Genomic DNA, 12,308 nt, shown 5'->3' with positions numbered 1-12,308 from the left:
ATGAAACTCGAATCAGTTCTGCCACTAATTATAATAGAAACAAGGCAATTACATCATGAAAGCACAATAGCCTCATGAAAAATTGCATTTGAATACTTGGGGATAATAATTGGGATGTTTAAAAAAAAATTTTAAGCCCCAAAAAGTAGTGTATGTGATATATGGTGAGAGAGAATTCTTCAAAAGTATAATGTATTTTACATCTCAGTTGTCTTTTGGCTAACACAGAATTAGCATCCTGAAAATCGACCAAAGAAGGAGAAAAAATATTGCTATATTTTTTCATTTTCAATACACTTTGTCAAATTACTCTCTTAATTAATAAGGAAAACCATCCATAGTAATGTAGTTCATCTTTATTTGGAATTTCAGAAAAGTTACTGTCCTCAGCTGTCTTCTGAACTTTTCAAAGAACTTTTTTGCTGTTGAGCTTCGTCTTGTTTAAAGATGTTAGAGCTGCATTGAAATTAATATCAACAATCAGAAAGTAATATCACAGTTCTGGTTGTCATTATCCTGTTTAGACATGCTAGAACTGGATTGCCTGTGTTAGCTTAATGGGTTAGAGAAAAGAAGCATTAAGATTCATCGCGATGGGGGCTTCAACTACCCTGGCATTGCCAGATGCCTCATTTTCTAAACTCAGAACAGCTGATAAATTCATAATTCACCTTAATTATTGTTCTCAGCCATATCTGGCTGTTAGAATTACCCCATAATTTTTTTTAATGGGTAGGGTAGGCTCTACCCATTCTAATTAAAGCAGAATCTCTAGGAGTGGGGCCCCAGACATTGTTTTTTAAATGTCCCTGCCCCCAAGTGCGGAGAAGGCAGCAGCAACCCACTCCAGTACTCTTGCCTGGAAAATCCCATGGACGGAGGAGGCTGGTAGGCTGTAGTCCATAGGGTCACTAAGAGTTGGACATGACTGAGCGACTTGACTTTCACTTTTCACTTTCATGCATTGGAGAAGGAAATGGCAACCCACTCCATTGTTCTTGCCTGGAGAATCCCAGGGATGGGGGAGCCTGGTGGGCTTCCGTCTATGGGGTCGCACAGAGTCAGACATGACTGGAGCAACTTAGCAGTCCCCAAGTGATTCCAGTGTGCAGCAAGGTTGAGAATCACTAACCCACATGATAATTTCATCTTTCAGAAGGGAGAGGATTAACACTCTGCTTCTAATTCTGGCCAACTCAGAGGCCCTGCATGGAAAATCAGAAGTGACAGGAATCCTGGAAGAGGGCCACCTGGCCATCAGAAAATTCCAGAGGGATGTGGTCACTGCCAGACACACTCAGTTAGTTTGAGTTTTAAAATATCTCAGGAAATTATAAAAGCTTGACTTTGACCCTTTAGTCTCCCCTGGTCTGAGAGTCCAAAAAGAAGCAGGGGAGAGTCCTCAGAATGAAATTCTGATGCTACAATTGTGAATGATCCAAAGCAAGGGCTGGGGCCAAGGGGAAGAAGAGAAGAAAAGGGAAGGGGGCAGCCAAAAAGATTTACTATTTTTGTGTAGGAAGCTGGCTGCTGAGATCAGATATGTTTTTCAATAGTGTATATAAATGTGAAATATGATCTGAGAAACAAGCATGGATACAAAAAATCTGTCAAGAACATGTGAGAAAAGAGTCAGAAAGACTAAATCCAGAAGGAGTCCACCATTCCTGATGATGAAGAGGGTCATTTGACAAAAAGCAACTTCAGGAGCCACACAGGGCTGGATGGCATTTCAGCCATGTTATGTCAGCAGGAAAGGCACAGGGTGACCACACCCTCAAACTGTTTCACACTTTAGAAAGGATGGGACAGAGTTTGGTTAAAAGGGGTTGAAGAATAAGATCACTTGAGAGCAAATGCTTGCTGACCTAAATAAGTTCAAACACTTGTCTGGAAATAACAAACTGGAATATTAATATAATTTTCAGATGAAATTGCTTTAATCTTTAAAAATAAGAATGTAAGATGAGCCTGAGGACTGTTCCACATTTTTTTAAGAAGAAAGTAGAAAACACCTTTGAAGTATACACTCAAAGACCTGCTGATTCTTCAGTTCAGTAATTCTAGGACGTACTTTAAAATGCAATTTGAATACATGACTTGCCACATTAAATCATACCAATGATGTAGTTAATAGAGCAGAGACAAGGAATTATAACCTTTTAAATAATCGAATTCAAATTCAGAAGTTCAATAAAGAGAATTTTATAAAAGCTGAAAACCCTCTTGGAATAGTTAAATAATACATTATAACTGACCACCCCAAAACTCTGTGGCTTATAACACTATTAATTTGCTCACAATTCTGTTTTCCTGGGCCCAGCTGGCTAGTTTTGTCTGGTGTCCCTCAGGCAGCTTCAGTCATCTTTGGCTAGACTGAGGCTGGATATACCAGGACAGCTTCAGCCACATGTCTGGTGGTCATTGCTGGCTGCCAGCTGCACTACAGCTCTGCCTTAGGGGTGCAGGGCTCGTTTACATGTGGCAGCCTTCCCAGAGAACAAGGGCAGAAGCTGCGAGGCCAAGGCTTACAAGTCACATGCCATCACTTCTGCCTCATTCTGTTGCTCAGAGCGAGTCACAAGGCCAACCCAGACCAGGGGACAGGGAATCAGATAATACCCTTCAGTGAGAGTTGTTGCAATTTGTATGTCTTATCTACCATTCTCTTCTCAGAGAAATGCTTCTACACTAATATGCACGAAATAGTTTACTTTCAGGGGATCCACAGACCCTTGCAATCCATGTTAAGGGTCTTTATTCTAACCATTGGCCTATTTAAACAAGGAAATTAAAGTCCAAAGACACTAAGGACTGTTTGTATAGGACACGAGCATTGCAGAGTGGGCTGTCACATAAGTTTCATAACTCCCAAGCCTGTGCTATTTTCATTCTGCCCAGTTGATAATCACCTCATTATTATCGGAAGGGAATTTTAGTGATTTCAGAAGTCAACTTTGACTCCCAAATCTGGACAACAATTGAAATGTATACAGTAGAATGTAAGTATTGCATATTTGATCTCATATTGTACATGTACATCCAGGGAGGAAAATTGACTGGCTAAAATAGATGTGGGGATTGAATCTGCCTCCAATGCAGGAGACCTGGGTTTGATCTCTGGGTCCGGAAGATCTCCTGGAGAAGGAAATGGCAATCCACTCCAGTATTCTTGCTTGGAGAATTCCATGGACAGAGGAGCCTAGTGGGCTACAGTCCATGGGGTCACAAAGAGTCAGACATGACTGAGCAACTAACACTATACCACTACGCTATTATTTTATTAATTTGTAAACTGGCATAACTTTATAAGTTATGGGCAGTTCCTTACATGTGGTTCTTTTTTTACTGACAGCTATTCTTTATGCTTCAACTTACTCATGCTGAAAAGTTGATTACACAGATAATTTGAGATTAGCAAGATTCTTTTCACTTTTACACCATCTATTTAAAAATGCACTCATTAACAAAAACAGCACATTTTCAGTTATATTGATATTTACCAGGCACTGTTACCATTCAAGTTTTTGTTTTTTTCTCATAAAGACAATTAAAGGGAAGTTGATGTTGTTTAGTTTAAATTACTGCCTTTTGTTGTTGCCAGTGGATGACTTCATGTGAAAACTGCAGATTTTACTTAAAATTTATATTAACCATTAGTATTTTATTCATTATTTTATTTTTTGGTAAATTTGGCAGGTGGATCTGGTCCAGATGGATGGAGAGAAATGAATTAGTTTTGAAACATCTAATTTTCAGAAATTATTGGCTCATGAAGTTATGGGGTTTTTTTTAAAAAAGCTTTTTATCATAAAATATTCAAGCATGAAGAGAAATAGTAAAAAGTACAATGGACACCCATGATCCCATACCTTTAATCCATAATTGTCATTATTTTGCCATCTTTGCTTCATCTGTGTTCTGTTGTTATTAGGCCATTTTAAAGTCAGTCACCCCCAAGCACTTCAGCATACATCCCCCAGAAATGAGAACATCCCCTTACATAATCCACTTAATAAGTCAATTCCCATACCTAGTCCATATTCAAATTGTAACCTGGGCTTTATAGAATTTTTTTTCCAATTTAGAATCCAATCAAAGAGCACATGTTGCAGTTGGTCTGTCTTCAGTTTCTTTTTATCCAAAATAGCACACACACACACCACTTTCCCATGCTCCTGACTTTTAGAAGAGGCTACGCCAGTTGTCTTTTAGAATGCCCTAATTCTGAGCTGTTTGGATTCTTTCTTCATGTGGTTTAACACATTCCTTCATGTTCAATATGTCCTGTAGAGTCTCTATGAGGCTCAGGTTACACATTTGAAGAATGCTCCACATATGCGGGCATGTGCCGCATCGTGCATGACGCCAGCTGGGTACTAAGCCTGGCCGCCACGCTATTACTGATGTCCGGTTTGACCCCTGAGTTAAGGTGATGATAGTCCCATCTCTCTCCATTTGTAAGGTGGGTTTTCTCTTTGTCAATTAGCAAATCATCAGTGGAGCCATGAAAATATCCAGTTCCCTAAAGTTAGTCTTTTTTTAAAGCATACCTCACTGTACTTTCTATTTTAATAAAGAATTATATTTGGTTTTTCAACACTTTCATTGAGTTGGTATATTCACTTAAAATTATGAAAACAAATCAATGTCTGCATTAAGCCAGTAGGTAATTATTCATTCTCTCCCTCCTGTCTTTGTCATTCTTGGCACCATTCTGGCTTTCAGTGTTCATGCATACCTGGGCTAGTACATTGGCCACCATTTGGTTCCCGGAGCTGAGTGTTGTAGTTTCCTCATCCACTCTTGGTATTTTATGGTTGCTCCATACCTGTGTTCAGACCTAGAGCAATGTAAACTGCTGTAGACCTGAATGACATATTGTCCTGAGTAATGAAATGAGATCCAGGCAGGACCCAGTGACCAAGAAGGTGGGCTTTCCTGAAGGTATACGATGGCTGCTGGACTCTAACCATCAGTGAATTGAGCCACACACTGGATTTGAAATGGAGGTCCCTCAAAGTGACTTCTTTCTTTTTTTTTTTAACAAGGTCAAAAGACATGAATGAAACCATAGCAGTAACCAAACATGGGTGTATGAAGCCTAATTAGGAATAGAAAATGATTTCTAAAATCTGTGTCTGTTCATTCTCTTTCTTCATTTGTTTTTGTTTCACTCTCATCTGTGATCCATTTGCCTTTCGTCATCTTCTACCATGGCTTCTGCAAGAATATCCATCTTGAAATGTCCAGCACGGCTCGCACCCACTTCAAACATTGTTTAAAATCTCATTTATTATTTTGTACTGCGGTCTCACTTAAAAGCCAGGTTACTGAAACTGCAGAGCACATACCTTTAATTCCCAGGGTTAGAAGGAGAAAGAGAGAGCGTGGGAGGAGGTGATGAGCTAAAACTGTGAGACGTTCCACAACAGACATGCCAGGAAAATAAGAAAAGTCAGAAGCCTTACAGGCAACTAAAATCTCTAGATGCAAGGAAACTGGGAACTGCTCAAACCTGGGCTCAGTAGAGTATAGAAATGTGATGAAGACCAGGACTGGTATTTTTTTTTTCCCCCAACAAGAGGTTAGTTACTTAAGGACCACATTCCCAGGATTAGAAGGATTTGCCTGAATAGCCAAGGGAACACTTATCTGCAGTTGAACTAGTGAAATGAAGATGCGGATTCTGTGCAAGCTGCCTGTTACAGGAGACTATATTTAGAACTTGAAATTGGCACTGGGAATAATCATATTAGATTGATATGAGCAGATGAAAGCTATATTAAGTAGGAATTATGTTTTGCTAATTAGCTTAAATTTTCAGATACTAAAATCCAGGTGTTTGGGGGAGCCACTAGGGTTTAGCATTTCCTCTAAAGAAAAACAAACACAAGACCATGTGGGGGACATCTCAGGCCAAGAACTTAATCATATTCATTCAGCTTGGTTCCTTCCTTCATGCCCAAATAGAAAACAGGGACCTGCAGTAGAAAACTGGGCTTCCCTGGTGGCTCAGTAACAAAGAATCCACCTGCAATGCGGGAGATGTGGGTTCAGTCCCTGGGTTGGGAAGATCCCCTGGAGAAGGAAATGGCAACCCACTCCAACATTCTTGCCTGGGAAATCCCATGGACAGAGGAACCTAGTGGGCTATAGTCCATGGGGTTGCAGAGAGTCAGAGACGACTTAGCGACTAAGCAAGAAATATATAACATTGCATTAGTTCTCAGGGGTACAGTAGAATGATTCAATATTTGTATATATTGCAAAATGCAATATATTGCAGGATAAGTTCAGTTAACATCCATCAACATACACAGTTACAATTTTTAAAAATTTAACTATAGTTGATTTATAATATCGTGTTAATTCCAGGTATACAACTTCAGCTTCTTTTCCATTATACATTATAAGATACTGAATACAATTCCTTGTGCTGTACAGTAGGACCTTGTTTATCCATTCTGTATATAATAGTTTGCATCTGCTAACTCCAAACTCCCAGGTCATCCCCCTCCTCTCTCCTTGGCAACCACAAGTCTGTTCTTTGTGTCTTGTTGAGTCTGTCTCTGTTTCACAGATACGTTGATTTGTGTCATATTTTAGATTCCACATATAAGTGATATCACATGGTATTTGTCTTTCTCCTGTTGAGCTACTTAGTATGACAATCTCTAGGTCCATGTATGTTACTGCAAATGACATTTCATTCTTTTTTATCACTGAACAATATTCTATTGAATATTGGTCAAGAATATTGGTCTTCAATGACCAATTCATTGAATATTGCTCAAGAAAAGCTATGAAAAACATAGACAGCATATTAAAAAGCAAACATTACTTTGCTGACAAAGGTCTGTCTAGTCAAAGCTATGGTTTTTTCAATAGTCATGTATGGATGTGAGAGCTGGACTATAAAGAACACTGAGCACCAAAGAACTGATGCTTTTGAACTGGTGTTGGAGAAGCCTCTTGAGAGTCCCTTGGACTGCAAGATCAAACCAGTCAATCTTTAAGGAAATCAGTCCTGAATATTCATTGGAAGGACTGATGCTGAAGCTGAAACTCCAATACTTTGGCCACCTGATGCAAAGAACTGACTTATTGAAAAACACCCTAATGCTGGGAAAGATTGAAGGCAGGAGGAGAAGGGGACAACAGAGGATGAGATGGTTGAATGGCATCACTGACTCAATGGACATGAATTTGAGCAAGCTCCGGGAGTTGGTGATGGACAGGGAAGCTGGAGTGCTGCAGTCCATGGGCCCGCAAAGAGTTGGACACGACTGAGCAGCTGAACTGAACTGGGAACTGAATATTCCATTATATGTGTGTGTGTGTGTGTGTGTGTGTATTTGAATTATAGCTTTGTCTGGATATATGCCCAGGAGTGGGATTGCTGGATCATATAGTTTTAGGTTCTTGAGGACCTCCCTACTGTTCTCCATAGTGGCTGTACCAGTTTTCATTCCTACCAACAGTGCAGAGGGTTCCTTTTTACCCACTCCCTTGAGCGACTTCACTTTCACTTTCCAGCATTTATTGTTTGTAGACTTTTTAGTGATGGCTGTTCTGACCAGTGTGAGGTGGTACCTCATTGTGATTTTAATTTGCTTCTTTCTAATAATGAGCTATGTTGAGCTTCTTTTCATGTGCCTATTGACCAACTATATGTCTGCAATTAAATAATACTCAGATTAATATCATTTTCTTGTAAGGAAAAAAGACAAAGCAAAAGATGCATTTCCATCAAGATGAAAAATGTTGGCTATACCTCCCCACAAACAAGAACACAAACAGGCAACCATCTAAGAGAAAATACATAAGAGTTGAATTGATAAAATTTTTTAAATTTATAAAATAAAAATTTTAAAGTCACTGACAGCACCGGATAGAGTCACAGGTGAAGGAAGCCCAGCCACATTATTCTGGAGCTTCCATGCAGGAGTCCTTGCCTGCAGAGTCCCTGCAGCAAGACACTCTTTACCTGTGGGTCCTTGCTATGTGTGGTTTGCAGCAGTTTCCGAGAGATGGCCTCCTCAGCCCAAGAACTGGGGAGCCTGAGAGGGGACTCAGAACTCTCACTCCTCTGGGAGAACCTCTGCAATACAATTATTTTCATTTGTGGGTCACCCACCCTGCAGGTTTGGGGTTGAATTATATTGCACAAGTGCCCCTCCTACCATTTCACTGTGGCCTTTTTTGTGTTTGGATGTAGAATCTTGGTTTTGGTAGGCTCCAGGCTTTTCTGCTTATGGTTGTTCAGTAGCTAGTTGTGATTTTGGTGCTTTTGTGAGGGCATGTGAGCTCAAGTCCTACTTCACCATCTTTTCTCTACCTCCATTCTAAAACTAACATAATGTTGTATGTCAGTTATATCTGGGGAAAAAATTTAAAAATCAACTTTACTTTCTAATTTATGTATTTGGCTGCCTCACCTGCTGGGCAGGACATTAATTCCTGGCTGACAGGAGTGGGTTTCTCTCCTTTGGCATCTGAATACCCTTCATCTGGCACAGTGCCTGGCACAAAATACATACTCAACTGAACATGTGTGCATGGTTGATAGATGATTTAATGAACTAGTTCAGTCCAGTTCAGTTCAGTCACTCAGTCGTGTCCGACTCGGCAACCCCATGAATCGCAGCACGCCAGGCTTCCCTGTCCATCACCAACTCCCAGAGTCCACCCCAAACCCATGTCCATCGAGTCGGTGATGCCATCCAGCCATCTCATCTTCAGGAAAAGACCCAGCATCAGGGTCTTTTCAAGTGAGTCAGCTCTTCTCATCAGGTGGCTAAAGTATTGGAGTTTCAGCTTCAACATCAGTCCTTCCAATGAACACCCAGGACTGATCTCCTTTAGGATGGACTGGTGAACTAGTTAAATAGTGGCTAATATTTGTAGAATTGTTTTTGGTGAAACAATAGTTTTTCAGGGAACACTGAAAAGGCCAACTAATTTTCCCTTAAGATGGCTCATTGAATCTTCAAATGCTCTGTAACTGTATACTTGAACTTATGTTGCAAGCATAATTTTTTAAAGTAAATCTATCAATACTCATTAAATCTTATAATGAATCTCACCTGCTGTGATGGTTAATTTTATGTGTCAGCTTGACTGGACCAAGGAGTGCCAGACATTTGGTCAAACATGGTTCTGGGTATGTGCGTCTGTGAGTGGGGTTGAGAATGAGATTCACATTTGAGTCAGTAGATTGAGGAACACAGTTGGCCCTCCCTCATGTGGGTGAGCCTCAACCAACCAGCTGAAGGCCTGAGTGGAAGAAAAAAGTCTTGACACTCCTGTGATTGAGAGAGAACTCTTCCTCTCTGACTGCCCTTGAGCTGCTGTATCAGTTTTTTCTTGCTTTTGAACTAAAACCGAAACATCAGCTCTTTTGGGATGTCAGACCTGCCAGTTTTTAGACTGAGATCCTACCATCAATGTTTCTGGTTCTCAGGCCTTCAGATTTGGACAGGAACTGCATCAGTTCCCCTGAGTCTCCAACTTGCTGACTGCAGATCTAATAACCTCAGCTTCCATGATGGTCTGAACCAGTTCTTTATAATAAACTTGTGCGTACACACACGCATGCACGCACGTGTGTGTCCTGTTGGTTCTGCTTCTCTGGAGGACCCTGACTAATACACCGGCAAAAGGAAATCTAGTTTTGTCAGGTTCAGCCATGAAGTATCACAAAACTTCACATAAAAATAATACTTCTAAAGTTAATGTACTGGAGCTGCAACTTGTAGAGAAAAGCATATACAATAAAGATAAAATATCAATGAACAGCCAAGCATTAGACATTAAATTTTATTTTTCTCTTTTCCTCCTTAAAAGAAAGATTCTTCCATGATAAACCCTCCATATAACAAATGAAAGCTTTTGTTGAAATTAAGGAAGAAACAGGGAAGAAAAGGAAGAAGCAGAGGTAGTAAGAGGTCAGTATGATTTCCATTTTCCAAAGTCATTTCCCACCCCCACCTCCAGGAGTTAGTGCCTCTCATGAGCAGGGGCTTGCAGAAGCTACCAGGGCGACCAGTGCAGTGTAGTAACCAGGCAAGTCAGTCCAAAAACTGGTTTGCCTGATTTTTTTAAACTCTCAAATGGCCACGAAAACGTTTAAAATTGATGTTAAATACTCATTTGAGTATAAAATAGTGTCTTGTTGGGGGAGGGTTTGCTTAAGAAGAGACTGTTCCAGTTTTCATATTGAGCTGCCCTGTGGATGGGTGATTCTCATCCAGAATCCAGGTCAGGACGCATAACTACAATCAAGAAACCACGAGGAGGGGCTTCCCTGGCAGCCACTGGATTAGACGCCATGCTTCCACTACAGCAGGCACAGGCTCAACCCCTAGTCAGGGAGCTAGCTCCCACATGCTGTGTGCTGTGCCCAAAGAAGAAAAAAGAAACCAAGAAGAGTCTAAAAGCCTTTCTAAGCATCCAACCGAAAAATGCATTGTTTTCTCCCAATGCACCCAATATTTATTAAGAACCTACTATGTGTTTGACATTATAGAGGCTGATTTTAATTCTTTGCCTTCTCATGAATTTGGAATTTATTCCCCTAAGTTCAATCAGCTGATTTCTTTTTTCTAACTGAGTCTGTATTGCATTTCAAATCTCAGTATCCAGGACAACTAGACTTTATAAACTTTGTGTGTAGTCAATATTATTTCATCACATGGGCCAAGTTGCTATGTTTCTTTTAATTTTCATAATATATATAACATCTTCAGCTTTTATTTCTTTGTAAATACTTAACCTTCAAAGGTTAAAAATCATCACAGTTTTAAAATTTGATTTTAATCTTACCCTTTGACCTTTGGGAGAAAATACATTTAAAAATCTATTGCTCACAGAGGTTTTTTTTTTTTAATGCCATGTTTCCTAGAGTCCACTGATACTTCATGAGATTTGTTCATTTTAGTCACATTTTGGTATTGAACTATAAACATGTCTAACTTTAAAAGCTAGTAAGTAAAACTTCTTAATAAATGGTTAATAGTTAGGGTAGTTGTTTCTAAAAATTCACATAATGCTACAAAGTAACAATCAAGGTGCAAAATCCAGATAATTTCATTGAACTATATTAAAAAGAAATAAAGACAAAAGTTATAGGGCTTCTTTAATGTTGTATAATGCAAAAACTCAGTAAGCAAATGTTCTTATGAACTACATTTAAAACAAAATCGTTTTCCCAGCACCACTTATTGAAGAGGCTGTCTTTGCCCCATTGTATATTCTTGCCTCCTTTGTAAAAAATAAGGTATTCATAGGTGCGTGGCTTTATCTCTGGGTTCTCTGTCTTGCTCCGTTGGTCTATATTTCTGTTTTTGTGCCAGGACCATACTGTCTTAATGACTGTAGCTTTGTAGTATAGTCTGAAGTCAGGAAGGTTGATTCCTCTAGCTCCATTCTTCTTTCTCAAGACTGCTTTGGCTAGTCAGGGTCTTCTGTGCTTCCACATGCATTGTGAAATTTTTTGTTCTAGTTCTGTGAAAAATGCCATTGGTAATTTGATAGGGATTGCATTAAATTTGTAGACTGTATTTGGTATTACAGTCATTTTCACAATATTGATTCTTCCTACCCAGGAACATGGAATATCTCTTCATCTGTTTATGTCATCTTTGATTTCTTTCATCAGTATCTTGTAGGTTTCTGTATACAGGTCTTTTGTCTCTTTCAGTTCAGTTCAGTTCAGTTCAGTCGCTCAGTCGTGTCCGACTCTTTGCGACCCCATGAATCGCAGCACGCCAGGCCTCCCTGTCCATCACCAACTCCCAGAGTTCACTCAGACTCACGTCCATCGAGCCAGTGATGCCATCCAGCCATCTCATCCTATCGTCCCCTTCTCCTCCTGCCCCCAATCTCTCCCAGCATCAGAGTCTTTTCCAATGAGTCAACTCTTCACATGAGGTGGCCAAAGTACTGGAGTTTCAGCTTTAGCATCAGTCCTTCCAAAGAAATCCCAGGGCTGATCTCCTTCAGAATAGGTAGGTTTATTCCTAGATATTTTATTCTTCTTGTTGCAATGGTGAATGGTATTGATTCCTTAGTTTCTCTTTCTGATTTCTCATTGTTAGTATACAGGAATGCAAGTGATTTCTGTGTATTGACCTTGTATCCTGCAACTTGTATTGCTGAATTCACTGGTTAGCTCTAGTAATTTTCTGATAGTTTCTTTTGGGTTGTCTATGTAGAGTATCATGTTATCTACAAACAGTGAGAGTTTTACCCCTTCTTTTCCAATCTGGATCCTTTTTATTTCTTTTTCTTCTATAATTGCTGTA

The 12,308-nt window shown here is 39.7% G+C and overlaps 1 long non-coding RNA gene across 2 annotated transcripts in view; it reads right to left on the bottom strand.

Annotated features, from left to right (window-relative positions):
• Positions 1 to 345: 345 nt before the first annotated feature.
• LOC129649813 (uncharacterized) overlaps positions 346 to 12,308 on the bottom strand; it is a 55,037-nt gene continuing 43,074 nt past the window's right edge. For both annotated transcript variants that reach the window (XR_008713299.1, XR_008713300.1), the window contains one exon: positions 346 to 456. This is a non-coding gene — a long non-coding RNA (uncharacterized LOC129649813). The remainder of the gene's footprint in view (positions 457 to 12,308) is intronic.

This window comes from Bubalus kerabau, chromosome 4, assembly GCF_029407905.1.
Source record: "Bubalus kerabau isolate K-KA32 ecotype Philippines breed swamp buffalo chromosome 4, PCC_UOA_SB_1v2, whole genome shotgun sequence".
Taxonomy (NCBI): domain Eukaryota; kingdom Metazoa; phylum Chordata; class Mammalia; order Artiodactyla; family Bovidae; genus Bubalus; species Bubalus kerabau.
Note: the sequence above shows the minus strand (reverse complement) of the source record. Positions and strands in the feature narration are given on the sequence as shown.